The sequence below is a fragment of the Macrotis lagotis genome, chromosome 4 (assembly GCF_037893015.1).
Source record: "Macrotis lagotis isolate mMagLag1 chromosome 4, bilby.v1.9.chrom.fasta, whole genome shotgun sequence".
In the NCBI taxonomy this organism is placed as follows: domain Eukaryota; kingdom Metazoa; phylum Chordata; class Mammalia; order Peramelemorphia; family Peramelidae; genus Macrotis; species Macrotis lagotis.
In genome coordinates, this window is record NC_133661.1 from 92,578,990 (window position 1) to 92,596,168 (window position 17,179).

General features: G+C 37.3%; 2 pseudogenes; one reads left to right on the forward strand and one right to left on the reverse strand.

Annotated features, from left to right (window-relative positions):
- Positions 1–544: 544 nt before the first annotated feature.
- Positions 545–801, forward strand: LOC141519954 (NADH dehydrogenase [ubiquinone] 1 alpha subcomplex subunit 3 pseudogene; annotated as a pseudogene).
- Positions 802–15,132: 14,331 nt separating this feature from the next.
- On the reverse strand, positions 15,133–16,867 carry LOC141521214 (elongation factor 1-alpha 1 pseudogene; annotated as a pseudogene).
- Positions 16,868–17,179: the final 312 nt, after the last annotated feature.

Here is a 17,179-nt window from a genome sequence, read left to right on the forward strand (position 1 = left end):
CAGCTAGGTAATCATTATTAATTGTCTGAGGGCAGATTTGAACCCAGGTACTCCTGACTCCAAGGCTAGTGCTCTATCCACTGCACCACCTAGCCACCCCCTAGACTTCATTTTTTAAGAAATTGCCCTGAGATCCTAGAAGCAGAGGGCCAAATAGAAATTGAGGGAATTCACTGATTGCCTCCTGAAAGAGATCCCAAAAGAAAAACTTCCAGGAATATTATAGCCAAATTCTAAAACTCCCAAATCAAAGAGAAACTACTAAAAGCTGCCAGAGACAAACAATTCAACTACCATGGCTTTGTAGTCAGGATTACACAGGATCTGGCAACATCTACATTAAAGGCTCGTAGGGAGTGGAATATGATATTCCAGAAGGCAAAAGATCTTGGTTTACAACCAAGAATCAACTACACAGCAAAAGTGAACATCCTCTTTCAGAGGAAAAGATAGATTCTCAATGAAATAGAGGACTTTCAAACTTTCCCATTCAAATAATCAGAGCAGCCTAGTTACCCCTGCGGTGAAGGGAAAAGTGACTGACATGGCAGGCAGACTGGGCCAGTTCCTGAAGGAGACCTGGGCCAAGGAACACAAGTGGTGACTATGTCCTTTGCCATCATCACCATGGCTCTGCTCTTCCCCCACTTAAGCCCCTATACCACGTATGCAGGCATGATCAACTGAACTACACCTTACAACTACCCTGTTCCTGTTCGAGATGATGGCAGCATGCCCAAAATCTCCAGCCATCCTCAGGATCCTGAGTGTCCTTCCCTCCAGTGGCTGAAGAATCTGTGAATTCTCCACCTGTTCTCCCTCCCCAAATAAATGTCTTTGTCTTTAAAAAAAAAAGAAGAAAGAAAGAACCAGAGCTGAACAGAAAGTTTGATCTCCAAGTTCAGGTTTCAGGTGAACCATAGAGGGGGGGTAGATGAGAAGGACTAACTATGGGGAACTTAATGATGTTGAACTGTTGTATTCTTGCATGGGAAGAAGATACTGATAACTCATATGAACTTTCTCATTTATAAGAGCAGTTAGAAGGAGTAAGGGGGAATGAGTGAGCCTTCATTCTCATCAGAAATGGCTCAGAGAGGAAATAACATACACACTTAATAGGATATAGAAATGTATCTTAGCCTAGAGAAAAAATGAGAAGAAAGGGATGAGATAAATGGGAATGGGAGGAGGGAAGGGGGGAATAGGTGATAGAAGAGAGGGAAGATTGTGGGGTAGGGTACTCAGATACAACACACTTTTGAACAGGGACAGGATGAAAGGAAAGAGAACATAGAATAAATAAGAGCGAAAAGGAATAGAGTGAAGGGAAATACAGCTAATAATAGCAACTGAGGGAAAAATATTGAAGCAACTTCTTTGGTGGACTTATGATAAAGAAGGCAACTCATCCCAGAGACAGAGCCATTGGAACCTGAACACAGAATGAAGTACATTTCTCTCTCTCTCACTAATCTTAAGGTTTCCCATCTTCTTGGGGGGAAGGGGGGCTTATGTTTACTCCCACAAGATTATTGTAATAATATAAAATAAACCAAAAAATGTTCTCTATTAAAAAAAAGAAATAAGGGATTGGGGTAAGATCTCTGAACAACAATTAACAACTCCCCCCTCCCCAAAAAATCACACTTTCTATCCTTCAAATACACTGTTGTAAAAATAAATCTTCATGTTATGGAATGCTTCAGAAGCATGTCCCAGAGCAGCTGATAGTAAAGGGAAGAATTATAAGAGCTACGAAAAGTCATGTAAAATAATTAAAAACATGAAAGTATAGATTAGAAAGTATAGTTTAGAAACAAATGACTATGAATTTTGGTGATGTCAATGCACCCCTATCTTGTAGTATGCAATATAGCTCACCAGTCAACAAGGATAGGTTAAATTACAATTTGAATAATTTGTCGAAATAAAGCTTGGAAAAATGTGATGTTTCAAAGATATTGTTCAGATATGGTTAAAATCATTTAAGCTTATTTTTTAAGCAAGTTTTATTTTATTTTATTTTTAGTTAATTTGAAAATTCCTTTCTTTTTAACTTTTAAACAGCTCATCCCTTGATTAGAGATTCAATTAACTTATCAATCAAGCAGTCCTGGGCTATGGGAATACAAAATCATAAACAAAAGAATACTATCCCTGAGGATATTACATTTTACTTGGCAAGACACCATGAATATCTGTAACTAAATAATAAAAGAACTAGGCAGTTATATTGCACAGTGGATAGAGAACTGTCCTTGGTGTCAGGAGGACAGGAATTTGAATCCAGCCTCATGTGACCTTGGATGAGTCACTTAACTCTGATTGTCTCACATCCAGGACTATCTCCAGGAGTCCTGATTCATATCTAGTCATTGGACCCAGATGACTCTGGAGGAGAAAGTGAGACTAGTGACTTAGCATAGCACAAATTCATGTGCTTGTCATGACATCAGCTCCCTTGATATCATAGCCTTCTTCGAGAATGAAAACAAATATCATAAAAAAAATCCATGTAAGTACTAAAATATTGGGAAGAAGGCAAAGGAAGAATACATGTGGCTTCATGAACCTCAAAAAACAAGAACATGTCATTGAGAGGAAAATGAGTCTGCAGAAAGTTTGGCATGAGAACAAACTGAATTAGATCATCCCCAAAGCACTTGTAGATGACGCCAGATGGAAGACAGCAAGCATATGCAAAATAGAATGGATATGCCATTGCTTTTATAGTGATTTATTCTCAGCACATCTGGAGTCTACCACCTCAATATTTGATACACTATGTGAGAAAGTATGAAAAAGTAGCTGAGATAGCTTATTCCTTTTTGTGCTATTTTATTTCTTATCTTGTATCTATCCATTTATCCATTCATGCACATGTATACATATAGGTGTGTGTGTATATACTTAAACATATTTCTAAATGTATAGAGGGAAAGAGGGAGGGAAAAGAAGAGAGAGAGAGAGAGAGAGAGAGAGAGAGAGACAAAGAAGGAGAAAGAGAAAATCATATAAAACTCTGGATATCCTTATTCTAATTCATATTTGCGCTGACAAATCAGCCTAATCCAAGACTTACTATATTTCTCTCCTATCCCCCCCTAAGGAGTCTAAGGGTTGGGGGAGTGTTTTATCTAATAGAATTGATTCATGTTCCCCAATTCTGATATTGGTCTCTCCATATTGATGGATAACAGCATGCCTATATAATCTATTATCAATTAACTTTTAACAGAGTTATATTTACTGAAAAGCTATAGCAAGAACACAAATATAAAACTTCTCCCTCTCCTATTTCTGACAAAGAATTTTATTTCCTAAGGATGGGGGCTGGGGAGAAGTGAGCCTAAGCTTAACTTAATTGCCACAAATAGTCATTCAATCTCACCTATTTCCAAATGTGGCAGCATAGTGACTGTATGAATTAATATCTAAGTTACCACTGGGCTGGATCAAGTGAGTCCCTGTTTGGAGTCTTTGTCTCCTGCTCTCCCTTTCTTGACCTCTAGCCAATCTATTTGCTGGACTTTTAAACACTTGATGTTCCAGATTTTCAAAGTTTACAATTTCATGGCCATCTTCAATATTCTATTGCCTAAAAGCAGGGAAGAACAAATGAAAAGAGACAAAAACCAGATACTTATATTCATAAGTCATATATCTTCTCTGATGAGGAAACAGGTATTAGGAGGCCACTGTCACCACCACTATAACTTTTTTCCATGGACAGCAAGAGTGTGCTGATCAATGTTTAATACTCCTCTTTAGAAAAAAAAATGAAAAGACACACTTTTAAGATTAATCTGTATTATTAACACTTTCTTAAGTCTAGGCAATCAACAAAATCATAAATCAAGCCTCAATATGTAGCATTTGCTCAATTGAATATGTACTTTCATACTGAAAATTTAACAATGGCTCTGGGGCCAGTTCAAGCTTGGCTTCAGTACAGCCCTGCTTTTGGATTAGAATAGACCTAAAGCTCCTCTCTCATTCAGAGGAGGTCCACAATAGTTTGTTCTCTTTGCTTACCACCAGAAAAGGAGAAAAAAGACTAAGTTTTCTGACAAGGAAATTTTCTCTAAGTAGTCCCAGTTCCAGCTTAGCAGCCAATGAAAAGTTCATTAATTTCACCATGTGATTAATGAACCACAAACAGAATAGGTATTCATACTCCAAAGTCCACATGAAGATTGGATCAACTAAGCAAACTTTAAATGCTCATAAGGTCTGGCTTTGACCATTGCCCAGTTATTTATAAACAAAACAAACCAACAGTTTTAGTACTTTAATAGCTTATATGGGTCACCCTTATATATGTGTTTCTATATGTAAATTTTATATATATATATATATATATTATATATATATATGTACATAAGAGGAATGTATATTATAATTTTAAAGGTACCCAGGAGCCAATTTTCAAGATATCTCAAAGAAGGAAGATTCCAAAAGAATGGGAAAAAAATCACTATGGGTGGTACTTTAAATTTTTTTAAGAGGCAAAAAGACATTGGCATCTGTTGATCCATTTTCTTATCTCTACAAAATCACTTTGCATATAGAAGAGAAGAATCAAAAGTACAAATATCTGAAAGAATAATAGAAAGATGAAAGGTGGGCACCTTTCATGCACCTATAAAAAAGTTCAAGCGGCATAGCTTTGGGGTAATTAATCATTTCATTAATCATACTATTGATAATTAATAAAAATGGATCTGTGACATTCACAAAAACCAAAGACCCCCCTCATAGAATCCACCAAATGCTTATATGCTCTTGGAAGAGTGGGTATCCTGAGGGTGGCAATCAAATCTGATTGGTTAACAATTAATGAGAAGAATGAATACTATAATAAAATATAAATGTATTCTAATGAGGAACTAAGTCTTATCTGTTCTACCCTTACCTAAGGCAATCTAGACAAAAAGGTCTCCAACTTTGTCGAGATCTGCCTGAGTGGAACACAATGGACAACCTTAGGTTAAATTCTTAATAATATTTTCTAGTTGAGTAAGGTCTCCCACCCAGGTTTGAAAGGCACCCCTAGGATTTGGATAATCTCATCTATCAACAATGACCTTCAATAACTGAACAGTTTACATGTTTCTGAAAAAATCCTGGTTCAAATTTAACAATTGATTATTTGAAAGAGAAATAATTATCTTTCTCTCAGCAATGACTCAAACAATAGATGTATCAAAAAAGAAATGATGGAAGTTATATGTGCCAAGGTAGAGTGGGAGAGGTGGGAAGAAGTGGGAAGGATATACTAAATGGACCAGCTAAAGGCTTCTAATACTTCGCCTATCCTCTATGGATAATCTATGGTAAGCTATTAGTAATAACTGAATAGGATAAGAAGGCCAAACTAATGGAATGGCATAGCTATACCTTAGAAGTTAGTTGGTATTATTCATTTATTTTGAAGGTAAGGAAATTGAAGACAAGATAAATGAATTACAAAGCATTACATAAATAACAAGGGACAGAGCTAGAATTAGACCTCGGGACCTCTAATGCCAAATCCATTGTTCTTTTTAGCATGTTCTTTTAGCATCAGCCTAGAGCATTTTTATGTTAAATGCAGAAATTCATATTTGGCTTCATGATAATTTATTTTTTTTTAAAAAGTAGAGGCAGTAATGGATAATTGCTGTTCTGGAGTTGATTCTAATAAGAAGGTCAGTGGTTTCTGAACTAGAAATGATGGGACTCTAGAGAGTGTGACCAGATGTATATTAACATTCTATGAGACTCTTTGACTGTCTCACCTTGTTCTAAATTTTGTGAGAAATTATGACAGGGAAGTGAAAGCTAGAAACACCATACATTTTTGAAGAACAAATTTCAAAGAGCCCATCAAAAGAAAAAAGATTTTTCTATGCCTTAAAATTCAACAGAGGAATTTGACCCAACAAGGATGGAAAGCTCTGAAGAATAAAACTCAGACAAAATGAATACAAATGATTACAATGAGTAAGAAAAGGGGGAAAACTTAAAAAGATCAGTATAGAGCTGTGATACATTAGCCAATAAAGATGTTTTTTAAGATGGATGCAAAATCAGGTTATGAAGGTAAATATAAAAGAAAGACATAGTGATGTAAGAATATTTTAAGGAGCATTGAGGCTTAGAACCAATTGAGACTGATAATGAAATACTAAATGTAACAAAAAGGGATAGTACCATTGATGAAAGAGAATGAGATGCTGAAAATGGATGATAAGGACCTTTGTTATTGTTCAATTATGTTTAACTCTTTGTGACCCCATCTGGGGCTTTCTTGGCAGAGATACTGGAGTGGTTTGTCATTTCCTTCAGCAGCTCATTTTACAGATGAGAAATCTAAGACAAACAGGGTTAAGTGACATGCCCAGGGTAACATAGCTAGCAAGGATCTGAGGCCAGATTAGACCTTAGATCTTCCTGACTCCAAGACCATGCTCTATCTACTGTGGCATTTTGCTTCCTGTGGACAGTTTGAAACTACTGAACCCTTATTTTGCTTTTATTTTCTCTAATAATGGAAAATGATCTTCAGACCAGGAAGGAAAGAACAAAAATTGTAAAGAGAAGTAAGCAATTGTAAGAAACTGCCTAACTTCCTTCATACTAGGTCATAGTGAGGAGAGCTAGGTGGCACAGTGGATAGAGAACTGGCTCTGGAATCAGGAGGACCTGAGTTCAAATCTAGCCTCAGACATTTACCTAGCTTCATGACCTTGGGCAAATCACTTAACCCCAATGCCTTGTTAAAAAAAAAACAAACCCAAAAAAACCATACTATGTTATAGAAATGCTTGTTTTATTCCATAAATTAAAAATAAAAATAATAAAGTAGAATAGAATTTTCAATGCATGGGTATTCAGAAGGAGTAGAACCTCTGGTGTGAGGGCTTACTGAGCTCTTTTCGGGGCTACTCATCTGCCTTTGCTGTCCATCTTTCTTCTAACTCCACCTGTGACTCCAAGAAACTGTAGCATGTGCTGTGGTCATACCCCAGTAAACCATCTCAGCAGATGGACTAAACCAGGTAGAGGGGAACCTACAGGCATCAAACCCATTGATGAGTTAGGAGTAGGTTACCCCAAGCATATGAAGTCTTCCTCTGTAAGAATGGACATATGAGAACAATTCATCCCAACAGTCATGAAAGGGACTGAGGAAGGTGCAATGGAGCCCTTAGAACTCCACTGCATCCTCTACATCACTATCTTAATTTTTGTCTTGCCAATGAACTTTGGCAGCTCTGGAATGAGAGAGTGAGGCAAACAAGTTTGTGCAACTCTAGCTTACTTCAATTCAACGGCAAGCCAAGACATAACCCCATATGTCATTGGTCCTCTTCGAAAATGAAGGACAAGGGGCAGCTAGGTGGTGCAGTGGATAGAGCACTAGCCCTGGAGTCAGGAGGACCTGAGTTCAAATTTGACCTCAGACACTTAATAATTACCTAGCTGTGTGGCCTTGGGCAAGCCACTTAACCCCATTGCCTTGCAAAAACTAAAAAAAAAAAAAAAAAAAAAATTAAGGACAAACAACATGTTACCAAACCCAGAAAAAACTTATGTTCCCCAAATACTGAAACCTCAAAAATAAATTGTTAAAAACTAGAAAACAGGAGAGAGATATTAGAAAAGTGAAGAGGGTAAATGTCCTAGTTTTCATAAAAGGGAAAGGGGACAGATGGTACAAATTTGTTAGTTTGGCTTAATTTCCTTGTAAAATTTAAGGAATAGTTTATGAGTATTTAGAAATGGAAACAGTGACCCCTAAGAGTATGCTTAGGTTTATTAAGAAAATTATTAAACTGGGGTGGCTAGGTGGCACAGTAGATAAAGCACTGGCCCTGGAGTCAGGAGTACCTGGGTTCAAATCTGGTCTCAGACACTTAATAATTACCTAGCTGTGTGGCCTTGGGCAAGTCACTTAACCCCATTTGCCTTGCAAAAAAAAAATTACTAAACTAACCTAATATTCTTTTCTGACAAAAAAATCTAAATATATAATCTTAAAGGACTCTTTTTTTGAATCCTTACTGCAATCAAGTATGACTACATTTCTTTTAATGAAGTTATAAAACAATATTAGGTTAGTTTAGTATTTTTTTTTGCAAGGCAAATGGAGTTAAGTGGCTTGCCCAAGGCCACACAGCTAGGTAATTAATTATTATGTGTCTGAGGCCAGACTTGAACTCAGGTACTCCTGACTCCAGGGCCAGTGTTCTATCCACTGCACCACCTAGCTGCTGCCCTTTAAAATATTTTTGCTGACAAGAAGAGTTAGTTGGCCTTATAACATGTCTATCAAAAAAGGCATAGAGGCAGCTAGGTGGTGCAGTAGATAGAGTACCTGCCCTGGAATAAGGAGGACCTGAGTTCAAATCTGGTCTTGGACACTTAATAGTTATCTGGCTGTGTGACCTTTGGCAAGTCACTTAACCCAGGCAAGTCATTTAACCCCATTGCCTTGCCTGATTTGTTATACAACCTTAAATAGCTCACTTCCACTTTTCTGAAGCTTGCTTCTCAAGGAGAAAGCTGCAGGTTTGCTAAAAAGTCAAGCAATGCCTTTCTTCCATGAGCCTTATTATTTCGGAACTTTTATAGTTTCCCAGATTTATAGCAACGGTTTACCACCTACAACCAACAACTGTGCTAAGTACTTGGACTTAGCCTTTAAAAGGGGGAGCTGGAATCCTTGGAATTATTAGAGAACTGATTCTTTTTCCCCAGGATCTCAGACAAGTGACTAGCTATGATTCAACTCATCATCTTTAGCTATGCTATTAAAGGTCCAGAAAATAGGGGGAAAGTAGTTCCAATCTTAACAAAGAAATGTTTGCTGTTAAAACAAGTCAACCTTATTAACAAGGATGTTAATAAAGAATTAAGCTTGTCAAGGAAATCTTACAAGAGAGCCTTAATAACTTAACTCTTTAAGTATGGGTTGGCAAAGTGGATAGATAATAGCCTGGGTTAAAACAAACAAACAAACAAAACAAACAAGCAAAAAGAAAAATTCAGGAGTTTTAATTGACTATGAGCCAAACATAGGGCAGCTAAGTGGAAAGAGTTCGGAGCCTGGACTCAGGAAGACCCGAATTCAAATTTGACCTCAGACACTTACTAACTGGGTGACTTTGAGCAAATCACTTAATCCTATTTGCCTTAATTTCCTCATCTGCAAGAAGAATTGGAGAAAGAAAATGTCAAACCATTGGGTGGGGAGAGAGAAGAGAGAGAGAGAGAGAGAGAGAGAGAGAGAGAGAGAGAGAGAGACTGAAAAATGACAAAACCACAACAGCAAAGGTCAAAGACTCATTGGTGTGATGTGGCACCCATAAAAGTTAAAACCATCTTAGAAAAAGAATATGGTATGAAACAAAGCATATTATAGTGTTTCTAGAGTTTGCCCTGGTCAGGTCCATATATGAGGTACTATGCTTAGCTGTAGGCATCACATTTTATGAAAGACATAACAAGTTGGTATTCATCTGGAGGAAGACGGCCAAGTTGGCTAATGATATGGACACCTTGCTATAGGAAAAGTAACTGAAGGAACTATGGATGCTTATCCTAGAGCAGAAAAGACTTTGGGGATGGGGAGAATGTGCTTAATGTCTTTTTATATCCAAAGAGCTATCACATGTCAGAGAAATGATTATTAATAAGCAATGATCTGAGGAAATCCAGGTTCCCCCTTTTTCTATTGTCCTTTTTTTTTCAAAAACTCAGTCTTTGAAGGTTGAGCTTTCTCCCCTATCCAATACCACCCAACCTTACAAGTAATCTCTATTCTAAGATGAAATCACTCAAGCTTGGGTGGAGATAGATCCTTTTGACTAGACAGCTCAAAGCTGGGGGTGGTCTATAATAAGAATAGCCTTTCTGTTAAGAGTTACCTAATATCACTCTCATTCCCTCTTTGAAGTGAGCTCACTTCTTTTAGTATTGAAGACCTCTCAATCATAATTAACCAATCAGAGTTGATCACTAAACCCTAGACCATCTCTCATTCAAGGACATATAAACTCCAAGAAGTGACCTTCTATACCTGGGCTGACAATCATGCCAGGTTGACTTGCTATTTTCAAGCTCTGTGCTTTGAATCTTTACCCTATGAGTCTCTGTAGCAGTTTTGGGTGTGAAAGAAGTTGTTACTCTGAGTTCAATTCTTCTATCTTGTAATAATATACATAGTTTATTGGACATATTTTCTCTTTTTTCATTAAAAAAAAATAAAATGAGGGCAGTTGGGTGGCACAGTGGGTTGAACACTGACCCTGGAGTCAGGAGAACCTGAGTTCAAATCCAACCTCAGACACTTAATACTCACTTAGCTGTATGACCTTGGACAAGTCACTTAATCCTTGCAAAAATTACACTAAAATAAAAAAACAGATTTTTTTTTATCTCAGTCATTTTGTTTAAAAATCTACCATCGGGATATTTGCATTTCCCAATTTTTAAACTAAGGTCATGTTGGAATCTGCTGTATAGATTTAAATATGATAAGAATACTTTTAAAATGTGATTTTTTCCATAGACTTTCTTTTTTTAATTGATATTTTATTTTATTTTTTCAAATCAAATGTTATGAAAGTTTTTCAACATTCATTCACTGCATATGAATATTTATAAGTTACATAATTTCCTTCCACTCTCCCTTCCCAATCCTCTCCCCTCAGCGAAACAGTTTAGTGAACATTTGGACACATTATTTTCAGTCTATTTTTGGGTCAGAAAGTCTTTAGACAGCTGGTGGATGGTCTCTTTTGCTCATCCTTTTCCAGTTTCTACTTCAGTTTTATTTTTTTTTTTGCAAGCTCTACAGATTTAAAAATGCAATAAAAATATAACTTGCATGATATTGTTAGTGACTGAGAAAAAATTCAAACTGTGAAAATTCATTATGCTAATATAAATATCAAACATTAGTCCAATTATCAAAATGAAAGCACTCAATATTTTAGTTTTAAAATTATGCACTTGTTTTTACAAAGCCCATTAAAAAATTCATCTTGCTAATCCAACTGTGAAATCTTCAGAAACTATGGCTCCAGTGTGTTTTGCATGTCTGGTGTACCACACAGACCAGTAGCTTTCCTGTCATCTTCTTCATCTCCAAGCCAGACTGACCTCATGTTCCCAGGAGGCAGAGAGTTTGTGAAATAAGTGGCAGCTATAGCTTGGCAGGCAGACAAGGAGGCAGGGAGGGAGGGTGGGCTGTAGTCTCAGCCACTTCCTCAGACTTTTCCTGGTTGAATATCCTACAGTTTTCTCCACCTGCTCTTTAGAAAGTCCAACTAATAGGCAATAGGTAGTTGCCTTGAATAGGCCTGATAGAACCCCCTCCGTTCTCTGGGGCTATTTTGTAATTAGGCAAATTTCCAAGTCTCTCAATTACCATTTTTGGGTTAGCTTTCCATTGTTCAAGCAAATTTGTATTTGTATTTGAGCACAGCTAAGCCTCACTTTCTCCTTCAGTCTTATGGTCCAAAGGCCAGATATGGATTAGGAAGACTAGAGATGAAAGTGGATTCAAGGCAATCAGGGTTAAATGACTTTCTCAAGGTCACACTTGTGTCAAGTGTCTGAGTTTTGATTTAAACTTGTATCCTCCTAACTCCAAGGCTAGTACTCTACCCACTGTGCCACTAGCTGAGTCACTTTATGTTCAAAATTTGGTAATGAACACACTTTTCCATTTTTCTTAGGCATTTTATCTATGTGTGATATATAAGATTACTGAAATTCTGTGATGATTCCATTAATCATCATTTTTTTTTTGACAAGGCAAATGGGGTTAAGTGATTTGCCCAAGTGACATAGCTAAGTAATCATTAAGTGTCTAAGGACACATTTGAACTCAGGTCCTCCCGACTCTAGGACTAGTGTTCTATTTTTTTTTTTTGCAAGGCAAATGGGATTAAGTGGCTTGCCCAAGGCCACACAGCTAAATCATTATTAAGTGTCTGAGACCGGATTTGAACCCAGGTACTACTGACTCCAAAGGCCTGTGCTTTATCTACTACGCCACCTAGCCGCCCCCTGGACTAGTGTTCTATTCACTGCACCACCTAGCTGCCCCTAATTATCATTTCTTTTTTTGTTTGTTTATAAAAGAATTTTTGAATTTTGCAATTTTCACACTAATCTTGCTTCCCTCCCCCACCCCCCACAGAAGGCAGTTTGTTAGTCTTTATATTGTTTCCATGGTATGCACTGATCTAAGTTGAATGTGATGAGAGAGAAATCATATTCTTTTTTTTAGGTGTTTTGTGTGTGTGTGTGTGTGTGTGTGTGTGGAAAATGGGGTTAAGTGGCTTGCCCAAGGCCACACAGCTAGGTAATTATTAAGCGTCTGAGGACGGATTTGAACTCAGCTACTCCTGACTCCAGGGCCGGTGCTCTATCCACTGCGCCACCTAGCCACCCCCAAATCATATTCTTAAGGAAAAAAATAAAGTATAAGAGATAGCAAAAGTATGTAACAATAACAGGTTGATTTTTTTTTAATTAAAGGTAATAAATAGTCTTTGGTTTTTGTTCAAACTCCACAATTCTTTCTCTGAATACAGATGATATTCTCCATTACAGATACCCAAAATTGTGCCTTAATCACCATTTCTTTAAGGTTTCTGAGGTCTTCCATCAAAGAGTTCTCTTATATTTTTCCCCAGATGATCTGGAATTGGTGAGCTAGAGTTTCTGGGTTGCAACCTCAAAATACCCCATGTCCGACTCATACAAAGAGAATACACCTGTCTTATTGATAAATTCCAGTCTCATTTGGGTGGTACTTGGGTGTCCTGAAAGTCAGCTATCTCAGGGCCTAATACAGAGAGAACAGGTGAGGTATTTTGCTTCTAGAACCTCTTTTGTCTACCCTCTTGTAAGACTACATAGTCTGCATAGATACTTAAAGTGTAAAGCTATTGGGTCTTTATTTTCACTGGGAACCAAAAAATTGTGTTCTGTTTGATTAATATACCATGCTTAAATAATTCAATAGGACAGCATAGGACAGAAAATCAAAGCATGAAAACCAATGACTTTTTTTGTTAACAACATAAATCAAGCAATTATACATTTGGTAGCTTTCAGACTTTAAAAAAATACAGCAGGTCAATAAATGCAGCAATTGCAAGACAGTAGGAAAAAGCCAAGCCAGGGTAAGCTTTACATCTCAAAAACAGAACAAAACAAAACAAAACAAAAAACAATTTAATGAAATCAAAATTAAGTTGAAGGAAAATTCCAGCATATAGCTAAGAAGAAGAAAAATTTATGTGTGGTATGAAGAGAAAAATAAAAGAAAAATGTAAACAAAAATATTTCCCAGAATAAGAAAATATAATTCCAGTGTTGAAATAAAACTGACCACAGGAAAAAAATTGCCAAAAAACTTTCTTCATAAATCAAGGACTTTTTCCACGTTTCAGCATTTATTTGAAGCAAGAATTGATACAAAAAGAGATGACCTTAAGCAGACACACACACACACTCAGCTTGCTCTGGGTTTAAGAATCTGAGGCCAGATTTGAAATTAGGATATACCACAACCATATTCCAAACCTGTAAGCTATCTACTGAGCCACCTAATAGCCCTTAAGATTAATTGATGGGGTGGCTAGGTGGCGCAGTGGATAGAGCACCGGCCCTGGAGTCAGGAGTACCTGGGTTCAAATCCGACCTCAGACGCTTAATAATTACCTAGCTGTGTGGCCTTGGGCAAGCCACTTAACCCCCATTGCCTTGAAAAAAACTAAAAAAAAAATTAGTTGAGAGAGTCTTTCAATATAGTTTGAGTTACTGAGGCATTTTGTCCTTAAAGTTATAGTTAAGTAGCTTCTTTTGAAACAGACCTTTTTTTTCTAATTATTTAGATCTGACTTAATTTGTATGAAAATTGTTTTGTATTTGTGTTCCTTTAGCTTCCGGAGTTTGTCTTGAGAGGTAGATTTCCAAGTATTCTTTAAATGGAATTTCTCTTTTTATGTCTTACTCTTGGACTTTATTGGACATACAAAGAAATGCTGATGATATATGAGGGTTTAATCCATATCCCGCTACTTTGTTAAAGTTGATAATTGTTTCAAGTAGTTTCTAGTTGGTTTTCTGGGATTCTCTAAGGAAACATCATATCCTCTATAATGAGTGAAAGTTTTGTTTCCTCAATTTCTTTTTCTCCTATTGCTAACATTTTTAATATAATATTGAATGGTGATAATGGGTATCTTTGTTTTACCCCTGATCTTATTGGAAATGCTGCCAGTTTATCTCCATCATATATGTGTGTGTGTATATATATATATATATATATATGTATATATATATATTGTTTGCTGATAGTTTTAGATACTGCTTATTATTTTAAGGAAGCTCCATTTATTCCTATACTTTCTATTGTTTTTAATAAGAATGGGTGTTGTATTTTGTCAAAGGTTTTTTGGATTCTACTGAGATAAGCATATGGTTTTTATTAATTTTGTTATTGATATGGTCAATTATGTTGATTGTTTTCCTACTATTCAACTATCACTCTCTACCTGGTATAAATCCTACCTGACTTAGCCTAGTATCCTGGTAATAACTTGTAATCCTTTGCTAAAATTTAATTTAAAATTTTTGTTTCAATATTCTTTAGGGAGATTGGTCTATAATTTTCTGTGTCTATTTTGGCTCTTCCTGGTTTTGTTATCAGTACCATATTGGTGTCATAGACGAAAATTGAAAGAACTCGTATTTTAAAAAATAATTTATATGGAATTGGAATTAATTGAAGGAATGCCCATCAGTTGGGGAATGACTGAACAAGTTATGGTATATGAATGTTATGGAGTATTATTAGTCTGTAAGGAATAATGAGTGGCTGGACTTTAGAGAAGCATGGAAAGATTTGCATGAGCTGATGTTAAGAGAAGTGAGCAAAACCAAGAGAACACTGTGCATATTAACCACAACATTATGAGATGATTAACTATGGTGGATGTAACTCCTCTCAGCAGTTCAGTGATCAAGGACAATCCTGAGAGACCTGTTACAGAAATGCCATTCACATCCAGACAACAAACTCTGGATCCTGAATGCAGAATAAAGCATATTATGTTCACTTTTTTTTTTCTTGCATTAAACTGTTTTAATGGTCTCAAAATTCTGCGACAGATTTTTGGTCAAGTTGTTTCCATTTAAAAATTACTGATTTTAAAAACTAATAACTTAAAACTGCCACGAAACAAATGGTCCACAAAAACATTCCTTTCCTCCTGAAGCTTTTACGATGCATTGTAATCATTAACCAGTCTTTTACTATTAAACTTAAATGGCCAACTGAGACAAACAGTTCTGAGACCGTTCTTCCACCACTGATTAAGACTGGGGTGGCAGGTGTTGTACAGAATATTCATTTAGCCTTCTGGGCCTTCTAGGCAGATTTTGTGACCTTGCCAGCTCCAGCATCCTTCTTGTCAACTGCCTTGATGACACCAACTGCAACAGTCTGCCTCATATCACGGACAGCAAAACGACCCAGAGGAGGATAATCAGAGAAGCTCTCCATACACATGGGCTTGCCTGGAACCATGTCAATGATGGCAGCATCACCAGATTTCAGCAATTTAGGGCCATCTTCCAGCTTCTTACCAGAATGACGATCAATCTTCTTCAGCTCAGCAAACTTGCAAGCAATGTGAGCAGTGTGACAATCAAGAACAGATGCATAGCCAGCACTGATTTGGCCTGGATGGTTCAGGATAATGACCTGTGCAGTGAAGCCAGCTGCTTCCATTGGTGGATCATTCTTGCTATCACCAGCCACATTACCACGGCGTACATCTTTGACAGACATGTTCTTGACATTGAAACCAACGTTATCCCCAGGCAGAGCTTCGCTCAATGCTTCATGGTGCATTTCAACAGACTTTACTTCAGTTGTAACATTGACTGGGGCAAAAGTGACCACCATTCCTGGTTTTAGAACACCAGTTTCCACTCTGCCAACAGGTACAGTACCAATACCGCCAATCTTGTAGACATCTTGGAGGGGTAGATGGAGGGGCTTGTCAGTTGGGCGAGTTGGAGGCAACATGCAATCCAAGGCTTCGAGCAGTATAGTTCCATTAGCATTACCATCCTCATGAGTGACTTTCCATCCCTTGAACCAAGGCATATTAGAGCTTGGCTCCGGCACATTGTCACCGTTCCAACCTGAAATTGGCACAAAGGCTACTGTGTCAGGGTTGTAGCCAATTTTCTTAATGTAGGTGCTGACTTCCTTGACAATTTCCTCATATCTCTTCTGGCTGTAAGGGGGCTCAGTGGAATCCATTTTGTTTACACCAACAATCAGTTGTTTTACACCTAGTGTGTAGGCCAGAAGGGCATGCTCACGGGTCTGCCCATTCTTTGAGATACCAGCTTCAAATTCACCAACACCAGCAGCAACAATCAGGACGGCACAGTCGGCCTGAGATGTGCCTGTAATCATGTTCTTGATAAAGTCTCTGTGTCCTGGAGCATCGATAATGGTCACGTAATACTTGCTGGTCTCAAATTTCCACAGGGAGATATCAATAGTGATACCACGCTCACGTTCAGCCTTCAGCTTATCCAAGACCCAGGCATATTTGAAGGAGCCCTTTCCCATCTCAGCAGCCTCCTTCTCGAACTTCTCAATGGTTCTTTTATATATTCCACCACATTTGTAGATGAGGTGGCCAGTCGTAGTGGACTTGCCAGAGTCTACGTGTCCAATGATGACAATGTTAATGTGAGTCTTTTCCTTGCCCATTTTTGTGGAGGTTTAGCAATGGTTTTCACAACACCTGTGTTCTGGCGGCAAACCCGTTGCGAAAAAGTTTATGTTCACTTTTTACAAACTTCTATTATACTTTTCCTTTCTTTCTCATGGTCCCCTCTCCTTAATTCTAATTCCTCTTCACAACATAATCAATATGGAATTATGTTAAACATGATCCTGTACGATATTTACCAGTCTGTTCACCATCATCAGGAAGGGAGAAAGAAGGGAGGGTTGTAGAAAAATGTGGATGAATGTTAAATGGATGAATGTTAAAAAGCATCATTGCATTTATTTGGAAAAATTAAATTAAATTTCATTAAAGGGGGAAAAAAGCACAATGGATTTCTCTGAAGAATATAA